This window comes from Bombina bombina, chromosome 5 (genome assembly GCF_027579735.1).
Source record: "Bombina bombina isolate aBomBom1 chromosome 5, aBomBom1.pri, whole genome shotgun sequence".
Lineage (NCBI taxonomy): Eukaryota > Metazoa > Chordata > Amphibia > Anura > Bombinatoridae > Bombina > Bombina bombina.
The window spans coordinates 1,027,291,782-1,027,318,503 of record NC_069503.1 but is presented as its reverse complement, the minus strand read 5'-3'; the positions used below and the strand labels follow the sequence as shown (position 1 = coordinate 1,027,318,503).

Sequence of the window (26,722 nt, the reverse complement as noted above, 5' to 3'; positions counted from 1 at the left end):
CACTCTATACTTTTAATTAGTAGTAAATAGGGATGCAACGAAATTTCGGCTGCAGAAACGTTTCGGCCAAAAATGGCATTTTTTGGTTATTTCGGTTTTTCGGTTTATTTTCCTTTTATTTTCGGTAAAATTATTGTGTAGCATATTTCAAATTTGATGCCAGCTTAGAGCTGTTGTTTGAGTTCATTACTTGACTTACTGTTTTGCAAATAATAATAGTTTTCTAGGACTATACTTTATTTGGATGATTGGTAAAAAAAATGGTTAAATCTGATTCTGTTACACAGAACTAAATAAAGAATAAAACTAGTGATGCACCAAAATTTGGGCTGTTGAAAATGTGCAATTCCAATTTCGGCCCAAAGAGGACCAAAAATGGCTAAAAATGTACAGCCCTCCCCTGTTCTATTGAGTTACATGTCTATCCTTAGCATAAGGTGAGCAGCACAGCACTGGCATGGTACACAGAGCACACACATAAGTACCATGACATGATAGGATATTTGAAACCAGCAGTGCCCTTTTTTTTTTTTTTTTTTTAGAAGGAAACCAAAGTTCTGAATACAGTATTCAAAGGAGGATAAGTAACATGTTTATAAACACTTGATATTATCAGACACAGCCCTAAGCACACACAGTAAATATGTATAAGCCTTATATACAGTGCTCATACATCAGCCTCATGTGCGTAGACATTCTATTCGCCAGAGGCAAATATGCATGCACACTATATATGCATAAGTACCAAGCTCGCACACAGTTGGTACAAATTGGCACCCACCAGACAGTGTATACAAAAAAAAGCACAGTAACTTTCTATAACCACCTTGCACATAAGGTCGTAGCTAAGTCCGGTGGTCCTGGTGATAGGTGACAGGCAGACTCCATTTGGGGCTCCGGACATATAATCTGATGGGTCAGTGTGAGACCCGTATCAGGAACTAGGCGGAGATGCGATCAGACGATCAGGTGCAGCCACACCCATCGCACGGATAACTACACCCAAAAACAAAACACAACATGTCCACCTCGTATTTTTGTCTGGCTATAACTACGCTCTCCCTTGTAGAGCTCCACCAGTTTCACTGCAGATCACGCCCATTTGTTGGAGCTTTCCCACCTACAAGCTCCCTCAGCTACACACACACACACACTGTAGTAAAAAAAGAAAAAGTCATTTTCGGTTTCGTTTTGGTTTTCGGCCAGGGGCATCCTGAATTTTCGGTATCGGTATCGGTTTCGGTCCAGAATTTTCATTTCGGTGCATCCCTAGTAGTAAAGGAAGTGATGTTAGCTTGTTCATTGCGCTTTTATTACAAGTAATGATAAAATCCAAATTACCGCGTTAAAATTTAGTGCTTTTTGAGTCCTGAAGTAAACCATTATCGCTTGCTAGTTTGCCTAACAAAACACATGAAAATGCTATGGAAATAAAGGATTTAAGTTGCATTTACACTTTATACTTATGAAACAAATGTTTATAAATGAAAAAAATGTTTTGTGGCAGAATTAAAAGGATATGGTATATGACTTTTTTGTTTGTACTGCTGGCCTATTTAGTATCATTAATTACTTATTTTAATTTATTTAAGTTTAAGATGCTGTCCAACTTCATCTGGATTCCTGGAGTTAAGTATCTAGATAGAAGGATTGGGTTGTCCAGGCCAGGGTTTACTTCAGGAGCTTGTTAAAGGGATATGAAACCCAAAAATATTCTTGTGTGATTGAGACAGAGCATCCAATTTTAAAAAGTTTCCAATTTACTTCTTTTATCAAATTTTCTTCGTTACCTTGGTATTCTTTATTGAAGAGATACCTAGGTAGGTTTCAGGATCACTACATGGCAGGAAATAGTGCTGCCATCTAGTGTCTGCCATATAATTCTCCAGACACGTGCACGTTTCTGAGCTTTGGTCCCTGCTCTTCGGATACAAAGAGAACAAAGACAATTTGATAATAGAAGAAAATTAGAAAGTTGTTTAAAACTACATATTCTATCTGAATCATGGAATCAAAATTTTGGGTTTCATGTCCCTTTAATCACTGGTGTGGCACACAATTGAGTTTGTAAGGTGGCTTGCTGTTGCCCAGCTGGAGATCTGGTATGTATATGTGTGTGTGTATGTATGTATGTATGTATGTATGTGTATATATATATATATATATATATATATGTGTGTGTGTGTGTGTGTATATTTATTTATATGTATAGATGAATTCATAAACAACAAGTAAACTATAGAAGAACTGTAGATAAAGGAGCGTTCTTGCGTTTTCGGTCACTGAAATCATAGAAGCTTTGCTTTTAAATGTTTGCAAAAATCTCAAGGTTGATACAAATTGTCAGATAAATCATTTAATAAACTATAGACCTTTACCCGCAATTAATGAGAAACCATCTAATGACAAAATGTTTTTAATCTATTTTAGGTTTTGAGAGCCAAAAAGACACTTTCTAGCCTCTTGCCAAGGCCGAAGCTCTTTGAATATAAACAACAGATTCTCTACGGATATTATTTAGGGCTCTAAATACAGAATCATGAATAAATAATTGAAACATCCACATAGCAACCTGTAAAGGCTTTCAGTGCATTTTATTTGCATTTAATTTGTTTGTGTAATGAGGTTTCTTTTTTACTTTTATTAACACAGTGAAAAGCATTGCAACTTTGTGTGTGAAAATGAATTCACTTGCACCGTACAGTTTTTTTTGTTCATCTATTAAAGGGACATGAAACCCAAATGTTTTCGTTCATGATTCAGAAAGAGCATGCAATTTTACAGAACTTACTTCTATTATCATATTTTCTACATTTTCTTGGTATCTTTTTGTTAAAAGGCAGGGACGTAACCTCAAGGACGTGTACCATGGCAACAGTTTTACAAGAATGTTATCCATTTACAAGAGACTATTTCCTGCCATGAAGCGCTCCAGACACTCACCTAGAAGTCTCTTCAAAAAAGAATAGCATGGGAACAAAGCAAATTTGATAATAGAAGTAAATTGGTAACTTTTTAAAATTGTATCCTGTGTCTGAATCACAAAATAAACATTATGAGGCATATTTAAAGGGCCATTATACACTCATTTTTTCTTTGCATAAATGTTTTGTATATGATCTATTTATAAAGCCCATAAAGTTTGTTTTTTAAAAAAATGTATAATTTTGCTTATTTTTAAAGAACATTGCTCTGATTTTCAGACTCCTAACCAAGCCCCAAAGTTTTATTTGAATACCGTCAGCTACCTTCTCCAGCTTGCTCCTGTTTGTGTAAAGGGTCTTTTCATATGCAAAAGAAGGGGGAGGGAGGAGTGTCTTATTTGCCACTTGCAGTGGGCTTTCCAGCTACCTTTTTAACAGAGCTAAACTGAAAGCTTCTAAGTACATTTTTAAACTGTTTTATACTGGATTTTTATATCAGTATCTGTGCATCTTATTCTTTATAGTAGTGTCTATTACATGCAGTTATATGAAAATGAGTGTATACTGTCCCTTTAAGAAATGTCTTGCGGACCAGAATATGAATACATAATACCAGATTGTAATCATATAAATGTGAATAACCAGGTCTTGTTATGAGTAATTTGCATAGGGAAGATGATTTGTTCTTTGCAATTTATGCCAAGAAACATTCGTTTTTGTTTTTTTTTGGAGCTAATTGGAAAACAGATTGAGTGGAAAAATATCTCACTGGTTTCATGTTTAAAAAAGTTCACTGAGTTATAAATGCAAATAAATAACCTGAAAGAAATGAACTAGAAGACAGAGAGACCAACGAGGTGCATATCCGAGGCACATTCTAAGTCAAATGTACCTTATCATATTTCCTTAAGGCATTTTCGCTGAGGACTTTCAATTAAAGCAATGTTCTTACCAAGAATTATTTTTAGATATGCATTAAGTACTGATTTAAAGATTCTCATAGTCTTATTTTATTGCTCTCAGCAAATTCATGAAGCCTGTGAGATCATTTAGTCTTGTCAATTAATTTCTGAATTTATAGATAGCAGAAAACGTAAATATCATATTTAAAATATTTGCATCTAGAAGTTAATATAAATTAAACATTACATTTACAGTTGAATTCTACTTTACTTAGAGATTTTAACCAGGGCTTGACAAAGAGCAAAGTTGCATAGTGCCTAGAAAATGTGTCCTTGCATCTGGTAAAATGGCTTTATTTTTATTTGTCCCTGGCTTGCTAGGGAGTGGCTCCCAGCTGCACCTCTCCCCATTGCAGTGTGCGCCTGCACAGCTGAGCATCACTTCCTTGTGTCTGCCACTTTCCCTCTCTTTCATCTTCCTATATGCAGCACTGATAGATACAGGTATGGTTGACTCAGCTTGATAGCCTGAAAAAGTAAGGACAAATCAAGGGACAAATTGCTGCTGCATTTGTTATAGCCAAAACAGGTGTTTAAAACGCCACTGGGTTATTTCTTAATTGCCATGGTTATCCAGCCAAGGGGTTAACTCACAGCTATGTGTGTTTGTGGAAATTAAAGGGTTAAATCACTGCTGTGTGTAGGATTGCCAGCTGTCTCCCATAAAAATACTTTACAATCTATAAGTGACTGGGCATTATGGCATGTAAGATCATACAATACCACCTCCAAAATCTGTACCTTAGTCACCACTCATGTATATTTTTCAGAACTGAACAACCATTTTACCCCTTGGCTGTGAATAACAAGCAAATCAATAATGTTACCTCTCTGACAGTGATTTGATCCCCTTGGCTGCCCTCAATTATTTCTGCTTTCTATTTGTAACGTATTGAAGCATAGCAGGTATTTTACATTTTGCTAATACTGATGGACTTCACAAAAATAATGGAAACATAAAATATCCAATTTTATAAACATTTTACTGGACAACTTACTAAAATACTGAACTGCCCGGTTGAAAACTGGACACCTGGCAACCCTAGCTATATACACAAATACCTACTTAAAGAAAACAGGGCAAAGATAGGGTTTGTAGCACTCACCATCTAACTGAAAAATAATATATTAAAATTTAACTTTTAATTACAACATTTTAAAAAATTAGTACAGGACCAAACATGCCTAGTACTAAGCCCCACCACACACACAATCATTCATTCAAATAGTTCCACACTTCCCTGTTTCCTAGCCGGTAACTGCATACACCAGCATCAGGTGACAGAAGTGTGAGAACCAGAGGATTTACACAAACGCGTTTTGACGTTTAACACGCCTTTCTCAATGTTATTGTGACTAATAAAATGTGAGCAAACCGAGCCATTACCAAACTGACCTTAAATACCCTATGAAATAGGTAGCAGCCAATCACCCAATAACTTGTCATACCTCTTTGCTCCTAATTGGTTGATCGGTTGTTTAACACGCCCATTTCATTCCCATAGGTTCACCGGTGCGAGTGTATGTTTTACCGTCCGTTATTCAATAGGTTGTAAGTTTACCAAATCAAGTAATAATGTGTGTTGCTATGATGTCTTTCACATTCGATGTCTCATAATCAAGTATGCAATTGCATATCAATGTGTATAGTATTAATATTGCTATTAAATTCAGAACATCGTCAGTAGTGTCTGCTGTGTAGGCTTTCTCAAAGTCTTTTGGCTCAGCAAGGTGGTTGCGTCATGTTTATTGTAATAAACATAAAGCGATAGTCTTACACGCCCCCTTCATTTCGATTGGTTATTCAGTTAGAGTAAAAATTCCTTCACAGTCTGACTATTGCCGTACATGTCTGACAGCTTTAATTTACTGCAGTGATTATGTCAGAATCCTCGATCACAAAATATAATGTTAGCAATTGTGTTCACACTTAAATTATAAGTATCTATGAAAGTATCATGTTTGGTCCTGTACTACTTTTTTAAAATGTTGTAATTAAAAGTTAAATCTTAATATATTATATTTCAGTTAGAGGGTGAGTGCTACAAACCCTATCTTTGCCCTGCTTTCTTTAAGTAGGTATTTGTGTATGTAAATTCGAAGGGTAGCACCGGTCCTATAGATTAGGGCTTTCCTCTTACTATAGCTCGTAGTGCCAATAATATTCTTAAAGCGGTTTAAGTAAACCCTAGCTGTATGTCACTTTACTGTGTTTGTGTGTGTTTTTCACACTCAAAAGGTTAAATCACTGTATTACTTGTAACCAAGATATACATTACTGTAAATTGGATTACCATTTTGTGCTTATTTCTGACACAAAGGGGCTAAATTACCCTTTCGTGCATGTGTCTATAACCAAGGAATTCAGTAAAAGATAATAAAATTTGTTAATGCCTAGGAACACCCACACAGCAGTGACTTAACCCTTGCTTGTCAAGAACATACCTGGGCAATCAACGGCTTATATAACTACTGCATAAAACACCAGTAAATTCATCCCTTTGATGCTCGGAACACATGCAGCAATGATTTGACCTTTACCTTCACAATTAAGTGTATTATGCTGCTTCTTTCACAGATGCATGCAGAGAGTTGAAGAGGGAAGGCGAAAGAAAAAAAGCACTGTAATTGGCTGCTTTTTGCAGATACTGCAGCTATGCCAGAACCCATAGCAAAATGCAGAGACATTTGTCCCTTTCCAAAGAAAGTATATATATATATATTTGATGACTCCAATGTCATTGGTTATTAGAGGGACAGTAAACCCTTTGATATTTTTACCTAAATTGTTTTGTTATGCATAATGGAACAGCTTTGCAATATACTTTCATTATTTATTTTGTCTCCTTTTCGTGTAATTTAGATCTGAGAGTTGAGCAATTTTTAATTCTAAGAACTTGGAATGCACCCTGCTGACATCTCATGGGTAACTCAGCTACATATATGTCCCTCATTGGCTTTGTCAAATAGCAACTGCAAAATAATGCACTCTGGACTAGTCTTGTTATCTAAAGCTCCTCCAAATAAAGTAAATGGTGGCTGGAGTTTGACTATTGATAAACAATTGCAGTATAAAGGATGTTAATTTGTTTTAAAAATGTTTAGACTTGGCTGATGTTATTTTACAGCAACACAAAAGAAATGTATTATCATTACAATGTGTTTAGTGTCCATCTAACTCATCCTTTGTGGATATTTATTATATTCTGGTCTATTATTGGCATTTATTTATATTATATACACCTTTTATTTACAATTTATATTTAACATCATAGTTTTCTAAAACAATTTATATATACACATATATATATATATATATACAGCATATATATATATTTATATATATATATAAATATATATATATATATATATATATATAATAAAAATAGCCTGTGCCCCCTGTTTATATTTGCTTCATTTTTCTATTTTATGCTACACATAGTTGTATGTAGCATTTTCACTGTATTGCCTACAATTGTTAATTTAACAGTCACAAATAGATCATAGTTATTTGCTGCTGCTTTATGACTTATTTCTATATTACCATCACACACACTTTATTTTATTATCTTGATATTCTCTATGCTCTGCATCTGGTCATGCAATTTAGTTTGTAGACCTAAAATTTATTTTACTTTGTGGTAATTTTCAATTCATCACAATAGTGTTGCCATGGTAATATATTTATTTAAAACAAATATTACATTTCTGATTACAGTACTATCTTTCTGATGGTAATATCTATACAAAAGTATTAACAAATGATATAAAACTACCTTTAGTAGCTGTATAATGACATGTAAATATTGCCTAAATGACATAAGATATTGTTGTTTACACTTGGTTCCATCCCCTCTCCAAACTTTCCCATTTTAAAGATTCAAATATTCAGAAAAATATAAACTATTCAGAAATCCAAACCTTTTCTGATCCCAAACAGTTTGGATAAAGGGTTTTCTACCTGTATACACTTAAAGATGAAAACTTCTTAATATTTGAAATGGTCTTAACCCCTTAACGACCGAGGACGTGCAGGGTACGTCCTCAAAAAAAAAGGCAGTTAACGCCTGAGGACGTACCCTGCACGTCCTCGGTGTGGAAAGCAGCTGGTAGCGATCCTGCTCACTTCCAGCTACTTTCCGGTTATTGCAGTGATGCCTCAATATGGAGGCATCCTGCAATAACCGTTTTAAGCCATCCGGTGCAGAGAGAGCCACTCTGTGGCCCTCTCTGCACCGGAGATCAGTGGCTTACAGCGTTGGTGGGTGGGAGCCGGACCGGGAGGCGGGTGGCGGCCATCGATGGCCCTAGTGGTGTGGAGGGGGGCGGGATCGTGGGCGGGGATGCCAGGGGGCGCACAGACGCGCGCACGTGCACGGGAGGGTGGGGGCGGGCACGTGCACGGGGAGGGAGTGGGTGGGAACCGCTACACACAGAAAAAATAGTGTAGGAAAATGGAAAAAAATTGTATAAAAAAATAAACAAATCGGATAAAAAAGCAATCAGTTAGGTGGTGGGGGTTGGTCTGTGGGGAGGGGGAAGCTACACTACAGAAAAACCGGGCAAAAAATAAAAAAAAACATATTTTTTTGCAAACTGGGTACTGGCAGACAGCTGCCAGTACCCAAGATGGCCTCCAATAAGGCAGAGGGGAGGGTTAGAGAACGGTTTTGGGGGGATCAGGGAGGTTGGGGGCTAAGGGGGGGGGGGGATCCTACACAGTAGCATATGTAAATATGCTAAAAAAATGTTTATTATTTTTAAAAACCCTTTTATTTTAGTACTGGCAGACTTTCTGCCAGTACTTAAGATGGCAGGGATAATTGTGGGGTGGGGGAGGGAAGGGAGCTGTTTGGGAGGGATCAGGGGGTGGGATGTGTCAGGTGGGAGGCTGATCTCTACACTAAAGCTAAAATTAACCCTGCAAGCTCCCTACAAACTCCCTAATTAACCCCTTCACTGCTAGCCATAATACACGTGTGAGACGCAGCATTTAGCGGCCTTCTAATTACTAGAAAGCAACGCCAAAGTCATATATGTCTGCTATTTCTGAACAAAGGGGATCCCAGAGAAGCATTTACAACCATTTGTGCCATAATTGCACAAGATGTTTGTAAATGATTTCAGTGAGAAACCTAAAATTGTGAAACATTTTACGTTTTTTTTAATTTGATCGCATTTGGAGGTGAAATGGTGGCATGAAATATACCAAAATGGGCCTAGATCAATACTTGGGGTCGTCTACTACACTACACTAAAGCTAAAATTAACCCTACAAGCTCCCTAAAAGCTCCCTAATTAACCCCTTAACTGCTGGGCATAATACACGTGTGGTGCGCAGTGGCATTTAGCGGCCTTCTAATTACCAAAAAGCAACGCCAAAGCCATATATGTCTGCTATTTCTGAACAAAGGGGATCCCAGAGAAGAATTTACAACAATTTATGCCATAATTGCACAAGCTGTTTGTAAATAATTTTAGTGAGAAACTGAAAGTTTGTGAAAAAATTTGTGAAAAATCAATACTTTGGGTTGTCTACTAAAAAAATATATATACATGTCAAGGGATATTCAGGGATTCCTGACAGATATCAGTGTTCTAACGTAACTAGCGCTAATTTTGAAAAAAAAAATGGTTTGGAAATAGCTACTTGTATTTATGGACCTATAACTTGCAAAAAAAAGCAAAGAACATGTAAACATTGGGTATTTCTAAACTCAGGACAAAATTTAGAAACTATTTAGCATGGTTGTTTTTTGGTGGTTGTAGATGTGTAACAGATTTTGGGGGTCAAAGTTAGAAAAAGTGTCTTTTTTTCAATTTTTTCTTCATATTTTATAATTTTTTTATAGTAAATTATAAGATATGATGAAAATAATGGTATCTTTAGAAAGTCCATTTAATGGTGAGAAAAACGGTATATAATATGTGTGGGTACAGTAAATGAGTAAGAGGAAAATTACAGCTAAACACAAACACTGCAGAAATGTAAAAATAGCCTTGGTCCCAAACGGTAAGAAAATGGAAAAGTGCTGTGGTCATTAAGGGGTTAATGATGCTTTACCTCTGTCTAGCATTGATTCTACAGGTTTTTATAATTTTATAATTCACATCATTCCAGCACTCATTTAGAACATCACAGAGAGTGACTAGATATGTCATAGGGGCCTATCTTTCAAGCTCCGAACGAAGCTTGATGACCCCTGCAGTTATGAAGCAGCGGTCACAAAGACCGCTGCTCCATAACCTGTCCGCCTTCTCTGAGCAGGCAAAAAGACATCGCTGGAAATCAACCCAATCAAGTATGATCGGGTTGATTGACACCCACCTGCTGGCGGCCCATTGGACGCGAGTCTGCAGGGGGCGGCGTTGCACCAGCAGCTCTTGTGAGCTGCTGGTGCAATGCTGAATATGGCGAGCGTATTGCTCGCCGTATTCAGCAAGGTCTGGCGGACCTGATCCGCACTGTCGGATGAGGTCTGCCAGACTTTCTTAAATAGGGGCCATAGTGTGAAATTAAGATACTGTTTGAACAGCCTTGATATGTCTTTAGAATTGTTGTCCTGTTGGAAAATTAATCCTCTTCCACACAACTACAACCCAAGCCAAAAGCAATGACTTGTTTCTGAAAAATTGTGGTACTTTGGTTGGTCAATGGTGCAGTAGATCTTGTGCGAGTCACCAGCACTAGAATAGGTAAAGCTTCCAAAATCCTGAATATGTCCAGCACCATAATTAATTGTAGGCAGGGTGGATACAAATCAATGATTAAAAAAAAAAATCATAAACAACTTCTTTTTTTAATATTTTATTTAAGTAAAAAAAAAAATCTAAAGAAAGTTTTCTTTTTAAGATACATTATAGTACAAAGTACTCCCATCATGAAATAAGGCTTCATTTTTAATCATATAGCATGAGACATATATATTCATGTGATTATTTTTTTTTGTGACCCACAGTTTGTGTTGTCTTGGGGATGTAAATAGAGATTCCCAGGTTTTAACTGTATAGGTTTCTTCTCTCCTTAGCACAGAACAGTGAGTGGTTAAATGAAAATGAGCCTGTATACTTTAAGCCGTACCTGTAAACTACTGGGTAGTGCTGCCCAATTATCAAGAAAACTGCAGTACTACAAACTCTTCATGAGTCACAGTTATATATATTGGCCCCCTAAATCCGCAACTCAATTTCTTGATCATTTTTCTGCCTTGCTACCTTATTTCCTCTCCTCAGACACCCCTACTCACATTTTCAATGATTTCACCATCCCTGTTGACAATCCAACTGCCTCTGGAGCAAAATTTCACCAGTTCACTTCCACTTATCATCTGTCACAGTGGACTGACTCTACCACTAACATAGATGGACACTTCCTTAATCTGATTTTAAGATTTTGGTGCAATCTCTTACACTTCACAAATTCCCCTTTTCCTCTTTCTGACTGCCATCTCCTCACTTATGTCACCACAGCACTCTCTACTACTCTGCCACTAACTAAACCCCACACCAAATTCCACAAAAGACATTAGATCGGCAAAATCTCTCAAACTCTTCTATCACCTTCTTTTCCTGCCCTGACCCATCTGTCTGTCACTACAACTCTACTATTACGTCGGTCCTTGACAATTTGGCCCCTCTTACTATAGTTATCAAATCATGCACTCATCCTCAGCCCTAGTATACTTGCTGAGCAACATTGGAGAAAGTCAGACTTTTCAGCTTTGTTCACTACAAGTTTATCTTGCGCTCCTACTATTCTGCTCTTAACCAGTCTAAGCAGGATTACTTCTCTACTCTTATAGCTACTCTTTCTTCAAACCCAAAATGTCTGTTCTTCACTTTCAATTCCCTTCTCTGCCCATCAACACCTCATATTACCACTTCTCTCTCAGCTCAAGATTTTGCCAGTACCAATTTCCAGCCCCTCAACCATTCACAAACTTCCAAAATCCACATAGCCAGAAACGTAGCTCTTTTGCCTCTGTTACTGAGGATGAATTTTCTGCCCTTATATTAAACTCCTACCTCACTTCCTTCCCCCTCAATCACATCCCCTCACAACCACTGACCTCCTTCTTTCCTACTCTTACTCCAATCTTTACACATATCTTCTATTTGTCTCTCAGCAATCTCATCCAATAAACACGCACTAGTCACACCTATCCTCAAATAAACCTCTTGATCCAACCCCCTCCAACTACCACCATATGTCTCTACTCCCCCTTGCCTCAAAACATCTGTAAAGCCTTGAATATAAATGTCTATCACATTTCCTCACATCAAACTCCCTCATTGATCCATTACAACACTCCACAGGCTGCAATCATTAAGGTTACCTACTTACAGCAAAATATAAAGACTGTTTTTCTCTGTTGATCTTCTTGATCTGTCTGCAACGTTTTCTGTATCGGAACTCTTCAAATGATGCATGTGTGACCTTACTTTCCCTAAACCTACACTACCTGCCTCACACTGTAAAGTTTTGCACTGAAAAGGTGGCGAGACAAACATGGCTGACACCCTACTCATAACATGTACTTCAGAGATTGGAATATATTGCACTACTGGCGATGTATCCCAATCAAAGTGCAGGTTACTCCCCTGGAACGTCAGGCTAACTCCCACAGAACACCTATACCTACGTCATGTCTGCAATCTACCTGACTAATAAAATATACAAAATAAACCCTCCCTATTATAACTATAGGAGCTATGTTGCTAAATTTATGTACAAAGTTAAAATGATATGCATTGTCATGTATAATGCTTATTATGTTAAGTATTGTTTCTTTTTTTTTTTTAAATATATTTTTATTACAGAGAGTTCAGGTTTACAACATATTAACAATTACATGCATATAATTCAAAATTAAATGTAATGATACAGAATATCTTCACAGCAGGTATTAAGTTGTCAATCAGTGAATTCCATAATAGTACAATTAATTACAACCTATGCTTGACCGGCCCAGACATCAGATCTTTTCTCACTTGATTAATACCCAATCTCTCTTATTTTAACTTTTTCAATACTGGACTAACCCCTAATACTAAACATAATTATAAGCCTCTTACTTTGAGGTCGAAAAAAATAAAATAATAAAAAAAAAAAAAAAATGAAAAAAAAACAGAATATGTGCTTCCAAACTATATATGACATTACTGAGGCACGCTTGGTTATATCTTCCCAATAACTGAAGTAGTGGGCCTAGGCAGATCTTTCGATTTTTAGAAATATTACTAACATCATTTCTCTATCAAAATCCTAATAAAAAAAAAAAAAGGAACAAGGAAGAAGGGGAAAATAAAAATGTCTCCTCCACTCCACCATCTCCCTCCACTCCTTCCCCTTGTTAATACCATGCTACTGGAAAAATGTCACGTAAGATTAAGCCTTCGAAGTATGTAGACTTATGGAATGATTTAGTGAGTATATATTGTGTGGAGAGAGGATATGACTTTATGATTTTCAGCCATTTGTTAAAGAAGCTTTGTATTTGTTTATCACATGTACTACATATATTGTATTGCTCAAACATAATCTGTGTTTTAACCGCATTTAAAAATATACTAAAAAGAGGAGGTTTATTATTTTTCCAGTTCTTCAGAATTAAGTTCCGAACTATAAGAATAACAGTATTAGCTAAATTATGAGATGCTACATCCGATACTAAGAATACTATGAACTTTGGGTCAAGCACTAGATTCTCCTTTGTATTTTTATTTAACCAGTGATTTACCTTACACCATAGTTGATTTATTTTCGGACAAAACCAAAAACAGTGGAGTAAATCTGCTGCAGGAAAATGGCATTTATAACACTGGCCTTGCGTTTCTGGAGACCAGCATATAAGCCTTTTAGGTGAAATATACGCATTATTAAGAAGTTTTAAGTGAGATTCTTTCCAGGAGGAGGGAAGGAGAGCATTGTTCACCCACTTAATACTTCTACTAATTGTTTCAACATCCATCCCATCAAAGTATTTGGTCCAATATACTAAACATAGATCCAGAATTAACTGGCCCTGTTTTGCAAGCAAAATTTTATAGAGTAGCGAGATTGAATGATTCCCCTGACTGTATAGATTAATATAGTCGCCAACTCTATCATATTTCCCATGCCAGGGCCCCAACTGTAACTTTTCCTGTATAAAGTGCCGTATCTGGAGATAGGCATAAAAGGATTTGTTCGAGAGATTATACTGCGTGGCTATACTCTCGAAGGTGCGCACCCCAAGGCCATCATCTAGTAGCTGTGCTATCAAAGTTAGACCCTTGCTGGCCCACCCACTGAATATTGCATTTTGAAGTCCCGGCTGGAATTCCGGGTTACCTCTAATTGGGAGAAAGGTGGATAAATGAAAATTAATCTTAAATCGAAGACAGAATTGTTGCCAGGCTTTAACAACATTATATATACTAGTCAATATTTTAATTTTTCCAGGAAGTCGCTTATGAGGACAGTGTAGAGCCGCTATAATGGAGAAGGGCTTTATGAGATTTTCCTCTGATTTACTGTTTGTCAGATAATCAGAAGAAAGTAACCAATCTACTCCAAACCGTGCGAGAATAGCTATATTGTATGACTTAATATCCGGAAGCGCTAGACCTCCAAACTCCTTAGCTTGGCAAAGCTTTCTAATAGAGAGCATATGTCTACCTTTGTTCCAGATAAGATTCGCACAGGCTCGATTAAATAACTTAATGTCCTTGTCCGGAATAAATAACGGCAAATTATTCATAATATATAGTAATTGAGGAAAGAGTATAGATTTAATGAGCATAATCTTAGCAGTTGCTGAGAGTGGAAAGAGACTCCAGCGATGAAATTTAGAAGTAATATTAGAGAAAAATACAGTATAATTGAGTTTATACCATAGCTTAGGGTCTTTATGCAATTGTATCCCTAAATATCTAAAACTTTCTACTTCTCTGAAGTTATGCTGCGTAAAGCTCTCCTTGTGTTTGTGAATCCATAATATCTCTGATTTAAGAGCATTCACTTATTACTGTTCTAAAATTTTTAGTGCTTTAGGTATGCTTCTTTTAGTATCTTTAAAATACAGTAACAGGTCATCAGCATATAGTGAAAGAACACAGGATTGCAATCCAAACTTTATTCCGGACAGTTCCTGTCTGAGATAAATTGCCAGGGGTTCTATGGAAATATTGAACAGGAGGGGAGAGAGAGGACATCCCTGTCGTGTCCCTTTTTCTAATTTGAAATACGGCATTTGCATAGATCTTTTGATAGAAGTTAAAAAAAACACTCTTGATATCTTCTAATGAAGTATAGTTCTTATCTCCAACTACAATCTGCTCGATCGTATTATTCTTCTTTCTAACTTTGTCAAGTCTGGCAAGATATTTGGTAGATTTACCATAGTGACCGGTGAAAAGGGCATTCATTCGCATTTCTTCATCTAGCATTTCTTGTCTAGCTAAATTATATTTATCCCATAGTTTTTTTAGCGGAGTATTTACATATTTTCTATAAGTGTTCGTAACAGTGTTTGCTAGTTGCAATTCGCGTTCTTTATACTTCTTTTTGGCTATAATCATATAGGCTTTAATCTGCCCTCTAAAAAAAGCCTTTGCGGCTTCCCAGAAAATTTCGGGTTTGTCTAAATAAAGACAGTTATCAGAACTGTATTCTTGCCATTTATGTCGAAGCCAGTGCTGAAATGGCGTATTATTTATTAGTTGTTTCGGAAAGTAGAAATTATTTGTTATTCCTGCCAAGGGGGAGCGAAGTTCAATTTCCAGAGAAATTATAGCGTGGTCTGTGACCACAATCTCATTTATCTGAGCCTTAGTTCTAACTTTAAGAAGGGAACTGGAAATTAGAAAAAAATCTATCCGAGAGAAGGATCTGTGAGATTTAGACTCACACGTATATGTTTTAGTATCGGGATGTTGGATGCGCCAAATGTCATGGAGCTTAAGATTTTTACAAATCTGACGAAATATACGATTTTTTTGGGGCGAAGGGGTAGACTGTTTAGGTGAGAATCTATCCAAAGCAGGCATAGCCGTTAAGTTAAAGTCGCCTGCCACTATGATCTTCTGGTCTAAGTCCGAAGATAATTTAATAGTAACTTTGTCCCAGAAGACCTGATCTACATTATTGGGCCCATAAATATTGGCGAGTACATATAAAACGCCAGCAATCTCTATATGTAAAATTATCCACCTGTCCTGTGGGTCGATTTGAATGTTCTGGATGTTGTATTGTAAATTTTTATTGATAAGGAAAGCTACGCCCCTCCTCCTCCTGTGGCAATCTGAAGCAATAACCTCTCCTATCCATTTACACCTAAATTTCTCCATCTCTACTTTCTTTAGATGCGTCTCCTGCAACCAGACGACGTCTGGTTTATGTCTAGCAAGTTGCCTAATAATTATTTTCCTTTTGCTAGGAGTTGTTACTCCACCAATGTTCCAAGAGAGGTATTTAAGTTTGTCTACCATTATACTATATATTCAAGTGGAAAACTACCAAAGCATATCTAATCACCATTGGAGCACTGGAGGAGATAGGTAATAAAGGAGAAGAAGGAGGGGGGGGGGGGGAGAAGGGAAGAGAGAAAAAAAAAGAGAAAAAAAGAAGAAAAAAGGGGAGGGTGTTAAAACAAAAAATAATAATAATACTAAAAACACAAAAAACACACAGCAGCCCGCAGGCCCTCTGAACTGTGGACCAGCTACTGATATGAACTTTACACAAAAAGTTCAGTATTTTTAGCCTCAACAAGTTACTAAAAACGTTGCGAAAAAAGGGAAAAGAGGTCATGCTACTCATGTATGTTTGTGGTTTGGTGATTCAATGCCTAGAATACTGTCAAACTACTTTTTTATTTTTACAAAATTCCCTAGCTTCTATCGTATTATTCAGAGTACATTTACCATCTTGTTCCTCAATTACAATTTTTGCCGGATAAACTAATCTGGCCTTAAGGCCAGCGTTAATCAATTTGGTGCAATATGGGGCTAGCTCTTTTCTTTTAAAAGCCGTCTCACTAGAGTAGTCTTGAAATATTAGTACTTTACTTTGACCAATATATAAATTATCCATTTTTCTGTAAAATTTTAAGATATTCGTCTTATCCTGATAGTTAAGATATTTGACCATCACCGGTCTATTATAGTTCTTATCTCTAGTGGAGTCCCTAATTTGGCCCAGTCTGTGTGCCCTTTCTACTGGCATTGGTAGATCTTTTTGTGCAATTCCAACAGCCAGGGGGAGCATAGTACTAGCGAAGTAAATTAAATCTAAATAATCCCCGTTGTCGGGGAGACCAATTATTTTAAGATTATTTCGCCGCGAGCGATCTTCTAGTTCATATATTTTTGCTTGCAGCATTTTCAACGTTTTAGTATTCTCCTCTATATCTTGTTCTTGCTTATATATTATATCCTCACTTGCCGATACCCTATTTTCTACCTCTACGAGTCGATTGGAAAATTGCTTAAGTTCTGACATTATGTTTGTCATTTGAGTTTTTAACAACTCAAATTGCGGCAAAAAAAGGTCCAACATCTGGGTTACTAATGGTTGGGTATCTAATTTATTCAATATTGACTCACTAGCAGTATCTGTGTGCACGTCAGAAGTGCGTACTTTCTTATCTTTCTGTTTAGGAGGCATGCTTGGAGAGTTTGTTTTGATATTAGAGATATATTTGTCCATGTGCTTTCAGTGCAAGTGTATGTGAGAAAAAAAAAAAAAAATGTGACAGAGGGGAACCAAAAAAGAAAAAAAGAAAAGGGTTCCAATAATACAGTGACAAGTGTAATTAGTGCAGTAAAGGCGATTTATCTCCGCCTTTTCATGTAAATTACAAGTGTGAAAGTGACCTTAATAATATAAGAAGGAAAAAGTGAAACATGAATTTTCCTGACCAAACATGTCAGCAAAACAGTGTAACTCAGTTATGCTAGTGTGCAGAATTTAAAGAACCCGATCATAGGGCCAGAACCCTCAGTCAGCTCCTTTGCTTTTAGCTGTTATAATCTAACAGTATACTCTCAAAGATATAATAAAAAGTGCTACTGAGGGCTAATCAAACATCACCCACTTAGATCTAAAACCAAGGGGAATGGTTTCTGGATTACTTACTGATTTATTACAGCTGAGTATTGTAAAAAGGCTAATAATGGTGTTGTATTGTGTGAATCAGTGTGCAAAATCTACACAGACAAACTGTTAGCAACTTTCTGCAACCAAGCCGCAGATCCTCCCTAGGACCATATCAGTCTTAACTGTATCAACGCTTTAGAGGAATGTATCCACAAATTGTTAGGCATGCAATTACAATGATTAGTATTTACATTTCTGAGAAAAAAAAAAAAAAACATGATCTTAAAAAGTTCAACACTTATAGTCTCAGAAAAATGTTGCAGCAAAATAGTCCTTTAAATTTATAGGAACAAAATAAGCGCCCCCTTTTTCTTTTTGCCCCCTCCCTTCCTTTGCCCCTTTTCCTTCTTTTCTCTCCTCTTTTCTTTTTTCTTTCCTTTTCTCCTCTAAGCTGTGAACCAAGAAAGAGGAGAGACTAGTTGAAATATTCTAGACACATATAACCCTCTGGGGGCTCCAAAGGTGAAATGTCTCTTGTTACCGGTCTCCGGCCAAATATAGACAAGAGGGGTGAAAATGTATAGCCACCGGCTTAGTTTCCAGTGGCCCAAATAATACTGTAGGCCTGAGCTAGGTAGAGAGTCAGTGTGCCACAACAGGAAACTAATTTTAAAGATGATCCTCTCTAGAATTTTTTCCCTTTTCTTAACGTTGCCTTTCCCCTTCCCTTGCTTTGAATTATAATAGAGAGTTTTTTGGTTAGGGGTTTGTACAGCAAAGCGTCTCTATATATATATTGAGGGCTTTTATTTTCCCTTTACTTCCACTCTTTATTTCAGCTTATTTCTCCCTCTTAGCAACAGTCTCAGTTTATATGGACCTGGGTTTCTACTTACAATCTGCCAGTCAGGTAGCACCAGGAAAGATAGAAAAATCAGATGACACACCACTGCAGAAACTTTTTCCAGGTGTCCCCTCTGTGGTTTCCCAGGAATCTTTACCGGGTGGTTGCTGGGATTTCATCCAGGTGCTCAGTCTCCTGCTACCAGGGCAATCATGGAGGCTGGTTCTTCCACTTAATCCGAATACCGGGCCACTGGGCTTGTCAGCTCCCCGCCCTGCAACTCTAGATCAAAGGCAGCTTTGCAGACAGCGTCTTGATCCGTTGCCGGCAGCGGACCTCCCAGCAAGTGGCCAACAATAAAAAGCAGCAGTGCTGCGTGTCTGGCTCCAGAAACTGAGCCACTCAGCTTGTTCCGGCAATCCGTGCTGTGCACCTATACTCCGGGTGCAAGAAGCCCTAGGCAGGCAAGCAGCCTACAACAACGGGCTGGAAAGCAGGGTTTCAGGTCGTCTCGAGCTCTCAACGCCAGCACACAGCTCTCCTCGTGCGGCGTTAGCTCCTCCCACCGGAACCGGAGCTATCAGTATGTTCTCTTGGTATTCTAGTTGAAAGCTAAAACTAAGTATTATTTCTTGATATATTTTGCTTGTTCATTTTATTTTTGATGTAAACGTGTAACTGATAAATCACAAGTCAAAAAATACCAATGTGCAATGTGACATAAAAAATATGAATAAATAAATAAGGTAGTATAAGTGGTATATTTAGATATATTCAAAAGAGGATACAGTGTCCAAAGTCTTTTTGAGCCTTTCCTTCTGATTCCACACATTTTTTTTCTTTCGTGATTCATATAGAGCATGCAATTTTAAGCAACTTTCTAATTTACTCCTATTATCAAATTTTCTTCATTCTCTTGGTATCTTTATTTGAAAAGCAAGAATGTAAGTTTAGATGCCGGCTCATGTTTGGTGAACAACCTGGGTTGTCCTTGCTGATTGGTGGATAAATTCACCCACCAATAAACAACTGCTGTCCAGGGTCTGAAGCAAAAATTGGCTGGCTGCTTAGCTTAGATGCCTTTTTTAAAAATAAAGATAGCAAGAGAACGAAGAAAAATTAATAATAGGAGTAAATTAGAAAGTTGCTCAAAATTGCATGCTCTATCTGAATCAGGAAAGAAAGAAATTTGGATTTAGTGTCCCTTTAATCCAAAGCTTCTCCTCATAAACACATAAAAGAGAAAAAGGTACACAATAGTGCAATCTTGTTAAATTTCTTAATAGATTGTTGCAACTTCACAAGTTGTTACTCACGCGATTCAGATCTTAATTTGTAAAGTTCAAAATGTATACAGCATCAAGGATATCCTTGACAAAGCAGAAGCGAAACACGTGTCAGATTAACCTATTGGAACTCTCTCACTGGCTTTACACAGGAACTTTGGGCAATAATAAGATGCCGAGTTCAAGGTTGGTTATGTACCATAACACTGCTGTATATGTTTTCAGCTTTACAATTTGAAAAGCAAGAATGTAAGCTTAGGAGCCAGCCCATTTTTGGTTCAGCACCTGGGTTTCGCTTGCTGATTGGTGTCTAAAGGTAATCACCAATCAGCAAGCACTACCCAGGTGCTGAACCAAAAATGGGCCAGCTCCTAAGCTTAGATTCTTGCTTTTTTAAATAAGGATAGCAAGAGAATGAAGAACATTTGATAATAGGAGTAAATTAGATTGTTGCTTAAAATTGCATGCTCTATCTGAATCATAAAAGAAAAAATTTGGGTGGGTTTAGTATCCCTTTAAGTAGTGTAGAGGTATAGGTTGTGGGGATTGTGGTGGTATAGGGGTTGAAAGGTTAGGGGGTTTATTGCGATAAGGGTTGTGGTGGTGTAGGGGTTTATAAGATGGGGGGCTTGTGTTAGGGAGTTGTGGCGGTGTAGGAGTTAAGAAGGGTTAGTAGGGGAATGATGCATTGGGCTATTGGCCGTTTAGGGGTTAATAAGGTAGATGGTTTGTTGCAGTGGGCTATTGGCATTTTAGGGGTACATAGGTATATTTGTTAGGCTCTGTGTAATATATTACAAAGAGATTCTTTACTATACATTGCCAATTAATTTTGCCAGCATCGCCGCCCATTAAGATGTACAGTAAAATGTCGGTAGCTTGGAATAATTTGCGGTGGAATCCCTTGTAATATTTTGGCGCCTCGCAGCACTTTCGATCATGAGGACCTTAGTCTTTGGCCAATTCCTACAGCTTCCACCTTAAAAACATTTCCAAAAGTTACCACTTCCTCAAACAACTAAGATTTTAATTCACTTTCTCATCATTTCCACAGTGACTATTGCAATTCTATACTCTTTGGTCTCCCTAGCTACCGTCTATCTCCTTTACAATCCATAATGAATGCCAGGCTAATCTTCCTAACACATCACATACCATCTGCTGCACCTCTCTGCCAATTCCTTCACTTGTTTTCTCTAACCTCCAGAATAAAATACTAAATCCTGACCATAATAACACCACACTTTTTCACTCTAGATCTCTAACCTTGTCTCCAGATACTCTCCCTCCCACCCCCTATGTTCTGCTCATGACCCCCTTTCACTCCTCTCTTGTTACCGCCTCACATTCCCATCTCCAGAATCATTGAATTTGATTGCTTTGATTAAAAACAAAACAAAAAATAATGATAATGTAAGAGATAATCCGAAAGATTGGCATCAACCACTAGCCTGTATTTTTTTTATTTACAATTGAATTGATGACCTTACCATTTTTTTCTTTTTGAAGCTGTGCTCAAAATCTTTGCCGAAATGCACTTTGTAACTGGACTCCTATCAATCATTTTATTCACAATGTTATATGTTAATGAAACACTATCACACCTTTCAAATGATTATCAGATTTTTTTCTTTACACAGTTAAGATCTATTTTACACGTGTAAAAGAACATATTCTGAATTCCCATTGTGGGCCACATTACGAGTGGAGCACTATATAGCAGTTTCGCTAGAGCGCGAATTGCACTAGAAGTAATTTTTTTGCGAGCGTCAGGTTACGCTTGTGTTACAAGTTGAAAGTAAAAAGTTATTGCGCTCGTGCTAACCCGACACACGCAAACAGCTTACTTCCACATAGAAGTCATAAAAAACTAACACCCTACTGGTGTGCTAACTCGAACTCCTGTTCTCAAGAGCGCTAACCCGACATGAAGAGATGAATATTTTACATTTCAATGTTCTTCACATAGCAAAATATGTTCTATTTATTGAAAAATACATATTTCTATATATATCAGATGGTATTTTGGTACTATATATATATAAAATGATATATATATATATATAAAACAAACAGGATAATACAGCGCTTTAAATGTGGAAAGTCCCAATCAAAAAAGTACCAGTAATGTCCTATATGTGTAGATCTCCCTGTTATCTTCCAGTAACACCAATTTGTTGATCCCTGGAGGTAGAAAAAGTTTCCTTTCTTCTACCAGCAGCCTAATCCCAACGGAAAACGAAGTCCCCCTGTGGACAGGAAAACTTCTTCTTTGAACAAATCTAAAACAGAAGAGGGAAGGGCGCACAGCAAAAAGACCTCCTGGTGTAGTATGTCAGAATACTTGTTTTATGTTGTGTGATGTAGAGACAAATGAGCACTCACATGCTACAACCTCAGCCTTATGAGGTATCGATAAGACACAGAATGATGAATATCCACTAGGGAAGGCAATCCAATCCCCTTATGCTTTCAGCTTCCTTCTCTTTCCTCAGACAGTGTGTTCACCTTTCCAGCAGAAAATTAACCACTTCAAAAAGATGTCAGCACAGTTTTTTTAGGTGGAAGTACTATACCAGGTTTGCACAGGGGGTGGTCAAAAAAATGGTTGTGAGCACCAATTGAGCTTTATGTGTAAAAGCGTGCTTTTATTAAATTGACAATTCATACAAATACCCTTGCTTAAAAAACCATTAAAAAACTTGGTTAAAACTTGGATGCAATGCTGCAGAGTCTCATGCAATACGATCCTATTCTTATGCAGTTCTTAATTGGGCTAAATCAGTTGCCCCAAGTAAAAAACAAAACGGCTTTTGCATATATATCATATGTACCATATAAGAAACACTCACGGCAATCCTTGTACATACACCCTACATTCGATCTGTGATAAAAATATGTATATACTTGCAGCAATCCTGGAGTGATGCAAAATCGTGCTGTAGCACTCTGTTTCAAATTCCGGCTGGTGAGGGGGCGTGGCTTGACGCGTTTTGTGACTTGATTGGTCGCTTCATCAGAGGTAGGGTACGCCCCCCCCTTAGCCTCTTATTTATGTAATATAAACGTCACAAATATTTCACCAACTCCATCTTTGTTTTGGGAAAATGGAGTTTTCTCCAACATAGGTGTGTCCGGTCCACGGCGTCATCCTTACTTGCGGGATATTCTCCTCCCCAACAGGAAATGGCAAAGAGCCCAGCAAAGCTGGTCACATGATCCCTCCTAGGCTCCGCCTACCCCAGTCATTCTCTTTGCTGTTGCACCGGCAACATCTCCACGGAGATGGTTAAGAGTTTTTTTGGTGTTTAAATGTAGTTTTTATCCTTCAATCAAGTGTTTGTTATTTTAAAATAGTGCTGGTATGTACTATTTACTCTGAAACAGAAAAGAGATGAAGATTTCTGTTTGTAAGAGGAAGATGATTTTAGCAAACGTTACTAAAATCGATTGCTGTTTCCACACAGGACTGTTGAGATGAAGTAACTTCAGTTGGGGGAAACAGTTGGCAGACTTTTCTGCTTGAGGTATGACTGGCCACATTTCTAACAAGACTTTGTAATGCTGGAAGGCTGTCATTTCCCCTATGGGGACCGGTAAGCCATTTTCTTAGATTAAGTAAAAGAATAAAGGGCTTTATAAGGGCTTAAAAAACTGGTAGACATTTTTCTGGGCTAAAACGATTACTTTGCTAAGCATATTTGGCAGATTATAACTCTTAATAGTTATTATAATCTTGGGGATTGTTGTTAAAAAACGGCAGGCACTGTATTGGACACCTTTTTCAGATGGGGGCCTTTTCTAGTCATAGGCAGAGCCTCATTTTCGCGCCACTAATGCGCAGTTGTTTTTGTAAAGCAAGACATGCAGATGCATGTGTGAGGAGCTAAGAACCACTGAAAAAGCTTATAGAAGGCGTCATTTGGTATCGTATTCCCCTCTGGGCTTGGTTGGGTCTCAGCAAAGCAGATACCTGGGACTGTATAGGGGTTAAATGTAAAAACGGCTCCGGTTCCGTTATTTTAAGGGTTAAAGCTTTCAAATTTGGTGTGCAATACTTTTAAGGCTTTAAGACACTGTGGTGAAATTTTTGGTGAATTTTGAACAATTCCTTCATGTTTTTTCACATATTCAGTAATAAAGTGTGTTCTGTTTAAAATTTAAAGTGACAGTAACGGTTTTATTTTAAAACGTTTTTTGTGCTTTGTTGACTAGTTTAAGCCTGCTTAACATGTCTGAACCATCAGATAAGCGATGTTCTATATGTATGAAAGCCAAGGTTTCTCCCCATTTAAATATATGTGATGATTGTGACATAGTGTCCAAACAAAGTAGGGACAATGATGCCACAGATAATGATATTGCCCAAGATGATTCCTCAAATGAGGGGAGTAAGCATGGTACTGCATCATCCCCTTCTGTGTCTACACCAGTTTTGCCCACACAAGAGGCCCCTAGTACATCTAGTGCGCCAATACTTATTACCATGCAACAATTAACGGCTGTTATGGATAATTCTATTGCAAACATTTTATCTAAAATGCCTACTTATCAGAGAAAGCGCGATTGCTCTGTTTTAAACACTGAAGAGCAAGAGGACGCTGATGATAACGGTTCTGACATACCCTCACACCAATCTGAAGGGGCCAGGAGGGAGGTTTTGTCTGAGGGAGAAATTTCAGATTCAGGAAAAATTTCTCAACAAGCTGAACCTGATGTTGTAACATTTAAATTTAAATTAGAACATCTCCGCGCACTGCTTAAGGAGGTATTATCTACTCTGGATGATTGTGACAATTTGGTCATTCCAGAGAAATTATGTAAGATGACAAGTTCCTAGAGGTTCCGGTGCCCCCCGATGCTTTTCCTATACCCAAGCGGGTGGCGGACATAGTAAATAAGGAGTGGGAAAGGCCCGGCATACCTTTTGTTCCTCCCCCTATATTTAAGAAATTATTTCCTATAGTCGACCCCAGAAAGGACTTATGGCAGACAGTCCCCAAGGTCGAGGGGGCGGGCTCTACTCTAAACAAACGCACTACTATTCCCATAGAAGATAGTTGTGCTTTCAAAGATCCTATGGATAAAAAATTAGAGGGTTTGCTTAAAAAGATGTTTGTTCAGCAAGGTTACCTTCTACAACCAATTTCATGCATTGTTCCTGTCACTACGGCAGCGTGTTTCTGGTTCGAAGAACTAGAAAAGTCGCTCAATAAAGAATCTTCGTATTTTGAGGATATGGACAGAGTTCAAGCACTTAAATTGGCTAACTCTTTTATTTTAGATGCCGCTTTGCAATTAGCTAGATTAGCGGCGAAAAATTCAGGGTTTGCTATCGTGGCGCGCAGAGCGCTTTGGCTAAAGTCTTGGTCCGCGGATGTGTCTTCCAAGACAAAAATTGCTTAACATCCCTTTCAAGGGTAAAACACTGTTTGGTCCCTGATTTGAAAGAGATTATTTCAGACATCACCGGGGGAAAGGGCCACGCCCTTCCTCAGGATAGGTCTTTTAAGGCTAAAAATAAGCCTAATTTTCGTCCCTTTCGCAGAAATGGACCAGCCTCTAATTCTACATCCTCTAAGCAAGAGGGTAATACTTCTCAACCCAAACCAGCCTGGAGACCGATGCAAGGCTGGAACAAGGGTAAGCAGGCCAAGAAGCCTGCCACTGCCACCAAAACAGCATGAAGGGATGGCCCCCGATCCGGGACCGGATCTGGTGGGGGGCAGACTTTCTCTCTTTGCTCAGGCTTGGGCAAGAGATGTTCAGGATCCTTGGGCACTAGAAATAGTTTCTCAGGGTTATCTCCTGGAATTCAAGGAACTACCCCCAAGGGGAAGGTTCCACAGGTCTCAATTATCTTCAAACCAAATAAAAAGACAGGCATTCTTACATTGTGTAGAAGACCTGTTAAAGATGGGAGTAATTCATCCAGTTCCAATAGGAGAACAAGGGATGGGGTTTTTACTCCAACCTGTTCATAGTTCCCAAAAAAGAGGGAACATTCAGACCAATTTTAGATCTCAAGATCCTAAACAAATTTCTCAGGGTTCCATCGTTCAAAATGGAAACCATTCGAACGATCCTTCCTACCATCCAGGAAGGTCAATTTATGACCACGGTGGATTTAAAGGATGCGTACCTACATATTCCTATCCACAAGGAACATCATCAGTTCCTAAGGTTCGCTTTTCTGGGGCAAGCATTACCAGTTTGTGGCACTTCCATTCGGATTAGCCACTGCTCCGAGAATTTTCACAAAGGTACTAGGGTCCCTTCTAGCGGTTCTAAGACCAAGGGGCATTGCAGTAGTACCGTACTTGGACGACATCCTGATTCAAGCGTCGTCTCTGTCAAAAGCAAAGGCTCATACGGACATCGTCCTAGCCTTTCTCAGATCTCACGGGTGGAAAGTGAACATAGAAAAAAGTTCTCTGTCCCCCGTCAACAAGAGTTCCCTTCTTGGGAACAATAATAGATTCCTTAGAAATGAGGATTTTTCTGACAGAGGTCAGAAAATCAAAACTTCTAAGCTCTTGTCAAGTACTTCATTCTGTTCTTCGTCCTTCCATAGCGCAGTGCATGGAAGTAATAGGATTGATGGTTGCAGCAATGGACATAGTTCC

At 38.0% G+C, this 26,722-nt stretch overlaps 1 protein-coding gene across 2 annotated transcripts in view; it reads left to right on the top strand.

The window, feature by feature from the left end:
* The window catches only part of TMEM74 (transmembrane protein 74), a 137,690-nt gene that overhangs the window by 62,708 nt on the left and 48,260 nt on the right, over positions 1-26,722 (top strand). The window lies entirely within an intron of this gene.